General features: G+C 31.8%; 1 long non-coding RNA gene across 1 annotated transcript in view; it reads left to right on the top strand.

The window, feature by feature from the left end:
- Positions 1 to 1,441, top strand: part of LOC149055962 (uncharacterized) — a 65,826-nt gene extending 64,385 nt beyond the window's left edge. Inside the window, exon 3 of the long non-coding RNA XR_016191561.1 lies at positions 992 to 1,441. This is a non-coding gene — a long non-coding RNA (uncharacterized LOC149055962). The remainder of the gene's footprint in view (positions 1 to 991) is intronic.
- The last annotated feature ends 4,960 nt before the right edge of the window (positions 1,442 to 6,401 follow it).

Raw genomic sequence — 6,401 nt, forward strand, 5'->3', positions numbered from 1 at the left:
AGAAAAAATGAAAAAACGGAAAATTTCAAATGTCTATAAATAACTTAAAAATTGTGGAAACATAATTAATAAGTATAGGAATTGATAAAATAAACACATAGAGTAAGTTTCAAGTTACTATAGTAATTCGTTTTTGAATAACAACAAAATAAAAATATCGTTACAAAAGAAATAGAGTGAACATCCAATGTTGTAATTCAAATGCTAATAAAAATTTAATTTGGTTTTCTGGTAGACATTTTTTATATGATAAAAGTAGAAAAACTCATGAAGAATTTTGTATTGAATTTTCAAGTCTTAGATTTAAAAAGATACATTTTTATTAATTTTTAATTCAAAATAAATTGCAAATTTTCGTGATTTTTACGTATTTTCTCAAAATTCGAACTTTCAATGCTCATTAAAAAAAATTGTGACTTTGTATTTTTAATATTTTTTAACTCTCACTGTGATAATATATTAGGAGCATCGTATTAGATTTTGAAGCTTTTTTACCAGACAAATAAAATTTTATTGTCATTTATAAAAAAAATACTAAACAGATTGAACATTTCAAAAGTCTATAAATAACTTACAAAGGTTTGAAATATTTTGAAAATTTTATCAAGTATAGCAAATGCCAATATAAACATTCAGTGAATATTTCATGTGTCTACAATAATTTCTTTTAGAGTTACACCAATATCTAAAATCGATTTCTCAAAAATTTATTTTGCGTGAAAATTCCCGTTTTTCCTTGATTTTTTTTGTTTTTCCCAGTGCTTTTGGAAACTACTGGGAATTTCAACATTTGACCTCCCCAATGCATCAACTAGTTTCACATTTCAACCGGAAAAGCTACTAAAGTTGAAAATCGAAGCACTATTTCGACAATTATATACCGTGCACACAGACACCAAAAAAGCAACAACAAAAATTATATAAAAAATCACACATTTTTGTAAAATCAACACATTCATCACTCCAACCATAAATTCCATCACATTCGCAGATGCAAAAAGAACGAAATAATCCTACATTCAAATAACAAATGGCTCTCTCACTGGCGAAAACTCAACAAAATAAAAAATAATATAAACCCATGGAAAAATCCTGAACTCAATAGAAAAGATGAAACCATAATAAACCGCCTCCGAATTGGTCACACACACTTAACACACAGCTACTTGATGAGTAAAGACGATCCACCACTATGTTAGTCATGCAGCGTACTTTTAACCGTCAACCACATCATCGCTGAATGTCAAAAATACAACCAGTATCGAAATCAATTTCACTTATCCGAACAAATCTGTCAAGCACTTGGACCAAACCCACAGGATGTAAAAAACTTAATTTTAAAATGTTTACTTAAAATACTAAAAATGTAACAAAAAAAATTTATTTTACTAATGGCCTAGTTGTCGATGTACTTTGATCAATAAAAAAAAAAATACATTCATCGCTGGGTTCACGTTTAGAGCATTTGAATTTGGATGAGATATTGATTTGACTGATGAAATTGTCCTGTGTTTTGTATTTGGTTTAATTGATTTATAAAATTTTAATTAGTAAAAAGACGTTTTATATTTTTATTGAATAATTATTACAACAGTAAAATTGAGGATTTTAACGTAATTTTGTTAGTGTATTTTATTGGTCATTTTTTTGACATTTTGATGTAATTGTATAGTTTTTGCTTTGTGGCGGCATTTGTACATTTATAAAATATTGATTGTTAAGTTCAAGGTAGTAAATATAAATAATGATAAGAATTTCAATGATTAAGTGATTAATAAGGATAAACGCGCTTAACAAATATTATGGTGATTTAATATTAAAAAATCATTTAAACCATAGAAGCTTAAAATATAAACATACAAGTGGAAGTGAGGTTTTCGTTTTTAAATTTTTAATCACTTTAATGATAACTGGTATTAATAATGCATAATGGTTTCACATACTATAGCAAAGTCTGCCTCCCACACAAATTACACTCAATACATTTTTACACTTAACGATTTATACAATCTGTTTACTATGTCCTGCAACGTTGTACACTTCACTATGTGTACCTACAAAAAACATTCTATTTGTCATACGCCACGCATTATACGATATGCACAATTTTGGACTTTCTGCGTAACATGTAGAATTATATTATTATGCTATAGCGTTTTATAGTATAAGACTATATGTATGTGTTTAAGTCGAACTACCTGTAGGCTGTGGTAAGATGCGCATGTGCATTATAATAGCAGTTAAGTAATAATACCTGCATGCAGATTTCAATGATATTTTGTCGACTGTATAATATAATATATATATTATAATGACGTGCCGCGTATGATAGTGTACCACCTATACAGATTGATTTGGGTTGGAAGCCACCACAAAAAAGGGTGTCTGGCTGCCGCATGTATTATTTTTATCACGGTACGCAACATGTTTTCGCATTCAAATTTGACGAATATTTTCTCCTTTTCGCCGGTTACGTCTGCACCCACCTTCATATTATATATATATATTATATATACATAATATACGACTCGTTATATAATAAGGGATTGAGGTTCTCACGACCAAAGGTGGTATCCTTTTACAACTATACTGCGACTACTGTAGGCGGAAACCGATTATACAATTTTGCACACAGGTCCTCGCAACTGTTGCACAATGGACCAGGTAGTATGATGCGAAAAATTCCCGCGTCAATGGACCGTGTCGAGTTTTGTGTGCTGCTCGCGGTCTTTGCATCATCCAATAACGCATCGTATTTTTGCGTAATTTTACCGAAAAAGGATATTTTTCCTTATATTCGTGTTTTATTGTTATTCTTGTGTGCCCTCATATTAACCATATGTATATAATAATATATATATATATATATATATATATATATATATATATATAGGCTTATACAAGTATGCGCGCGAATATGTATTTGTGTATGTGTGTTTGCCGTGCATATAATAACAATATATATATATATATATATGTGTGTGTGTGTGTGTATAATGTATATTTGAAAATATCCCAATCGCGAAGGGCTACCGTCATCGCGTGGGAAACGGATGACCCGACGCCCGATCCGACCCTACATCAGTGTATATACATTTAAACGAGTTCAGGTATACGATGCCGACCGCGTTATATACATGCTGAATATATTATGCATAGGTCTGCAAATAATATTAACATAACACTAGTACAATTTGTCAAAAATCTATAGATCAAATGCGCTGATTTATTTTGAAATGACATTTTCACATACATATTACTGTATAGCACACGAGGCGGCGTGCAGCATAATATGACGTGTAGTAGGAAAGAAGACGTTCAAACACGAAAACGGAACGAAAAAATGCGTTTAAAAGGGTTCGGGTCTTTGAGATTTATGATATGCAAATATATAATACTTATAATACTTTTCAACGATGAGACTGTGTAAATAATTTAAAAGAATATATTATTCTGAGCAAATACGAGTATATATTGAAATCCATCAATTATGTAAAGAGAGGGAGAGTGTAAATTTGTAAAATCATTCAAAACCACTAGAAAATTATATTTTAAATATACAATATAAATATCAAAATAATATGATAGGTACTTATAAATTAAATTATAAATGGTAAAATAACCCGAAATACTATTATAATATTAGAGTTGTCAAGAACTCATTTTTTTTTTTTTTAGCACATGGTTTCCTTATTATACACAATTTTTTAATTAAGTACTGATGAAATCAATTTCAAAGCTTTTACATTTTTTGGCCTTTTTATTTTTTTATGATTTTTTTTATGAACAATTTTATAGTTATCGTTTTATAAATATTTAACACGTTCTGCGAAATAGCTGTATGCTGTATCTTATATACTTAATTAATTTCAATTTTAAAATATTTTACTCTCGTTAGAGTTTTGCGTTTTATTAAATTATAATTCTATAATTAATTTATAGACAATATAGTGCAAATTTATAATGGGTTTTTTGAGATATAAATACATGGTAGGCTTATTTTTAGTGCAACCTCTGGTATTCAATGTATCATTTTCTATATACTGTATTTTTAGAGATTTTAAGTGCCTTTTTTAAGGGTTTAAATGCATTAAATTTACAACCCTAATTATAACATTGCACAAATGTCATACATTATATTATAATAACATCGAGTTGTACATGTTCGACGTTCCTATTTAGACTATACCTCCTACTAAGTAGTTTTCCAAACGGCTAGTTCTATACGGACTCCCTTTGTATGTATATAATAGTGGAAGGGGGATATATTTTTCTGTGGGAGGTATTCAAATCTGTTATTTTCCAGATTTTTGGGGTTCGTCGGGTATAGTGCGCGCGCGCGCGCGCATATTTGCAGGTGATGATTGTTTTTTTACTGTCGCTTAAAAAAAAAAAAAACAGTACCCGACGCCACAACCGATAGCACGAGCTCGTTGCGGCTCGTGTACAAGAATGGGGGACGTTTTATAAAAAAATCTAGGTGGTAAAAAACACGTACACGCAAACACCATTCATTCGGTACCCCCCTCCTTACCAACAGTATCGCGCGCGCCGCCCGCCGCCGCCACTGCTGTCGTGCGCATAAAATGTAGTTGAGTGGCACGAGCTCAGGATATATTCTCCCCCCGTATAGTAAATTATAGTAACGATAAAAAAATTCCTTACAACGTTCGAGGCTGGTTTTGACTTGTAGATGCATTGACGTTACGTCCTCCTGGCTTCTGTATAATACGACATGTGTATATAAAATGCGTTTTAATATCGCATGGCAATACTCTTTTTATCAGTCCGTCTTGTTTAATGTCAATATGTATATAGGCGGAAACCAAAAACTTACATCGTTTATAGTTCATATATAGAAACGGTTTGCTCTCACAGTAATTAATTGACCTTTGCCTTCTACTTTCAATACTCCATTTAATTCTACTACTGATCGTAAACATTACACATCATTGGTATATTATAATGTCATATTACGTGGAATTTCGTCTCATGTAACTTACAGTAAATAGAAGAGTTTTTTTTTTTGAACAAACTACACACTGATCCCTCTTAATAGTGGACATCTCCTATAGCAGCAAACAATTTAGCGGTTGAGAGTGTCCGACATTTAGAGGTTTCACTGTATTAATAATTATAGGTATGTTATTTAAAGCTTTATTTGACTATTACACCGATCAAAGAAATATTCGTGTTTAGTAAAAACAGTGATAACATAACGAACTATTTGGGGGGAGACCCTGTGACTATTATATTTTACATTTAGTTCCAATAACGAACTATATACCCTTTGGCCTCCATTAGTTTATGTGGGGCTGAAACCCCTAAGACCTTAGTTGTATTGTTTAATAATAGCGTACCACCAGCATAATGGTATTAATAGAAAAATAAAATGAACCTAAATTGTGTGTTGCGTCAACTGTTAATTTTTATAAAAAAAACCTACGACGATTATTGCCGATCGCTCAAATTAAGAAATAAATAAATTAAAAAAAAAAAAAAAACATTTTGAGTAAATTCATTTTTATAATGTTACGCCAGGTTTACAGCTCTTACATAAAAGGGATTATCGGTTGCGCATATTAAATGCACGCACATATGTCCTTTCCTATACGCATGTAGAATATGCACATCTGCCCGCGCGCTGGACACGGTATAACTGACGTCATGACCAAAAACGCGTTTAACTCACCTGAATACATCGGTGCAGTTCACATAACAACTACGACCCGGGCCGAGAGATTTTTGGGTGCGAGTGTGTCGGTTTTTAAGGGTTGCGTAACGTTATGGGGTGGCAGATGGCCGATGAATATATATATATTAACGTATTCCTGGAAACCAGAAGTAATCCGAACGCTGTTGCCAATTTTATTCACTCTTCCGGGTCCCCCTCAGCTCACGAAAAAAGAACGAATATGATTCCATATTCACTGCATATATTTATACATACGACTGCTAAATCAATCTTCAGACCATTTTTGTCGTCGCTGGAGTATAGAACACATTTAAAGAACTAGAGAAGGGAAACTATATTCGAGCGCTTTGGGCCTAGGGTATACAAAATAACGAGTTGAAGCCAAAGCATTTCTATAAAAAAAACGTGGTGAAATTGTTATTACGAAGGGGCCACACATCAAAGGGCCTATACGAAACGTCATATAGTAATTGACATTGACGTGATAACGCGATTCGAGTTAATTTTCGTTTTGGTATCAGACGGATACAGTGTTGGGTAGTTGTAGGCTTATATATTTCAACTAAGAGGTGTATCTAGACAATACCTCGTTATATCTTATTGTTGAATTATTTTTTTCATTTTACTTTGACAAATAAATCTGAGAAGAACAATATTCTAAAACGAGTGGAAATCGCACAAAAAAACCTTCAAAAACTAGCTTATA

The sequence above is a fragment of the Diuraphis noxia genome, unplaced genomic scaffold, assembly GCF_037042655.1.
Source record: "Diuraphis noxia isolate RWA-SAM2 unplaced genomic scaffold, SU_Dnox_SAM2 contig0004, whole genome shotgun sequence".
In the NCBI taxonomy this organism is placed as follows: domain Eukaryota; kingdom Metazoa; phylum Arthropoda; class Insecta; order Hemiptera; family Aphididae; genus Diuraphis; species Diuraphis noxia.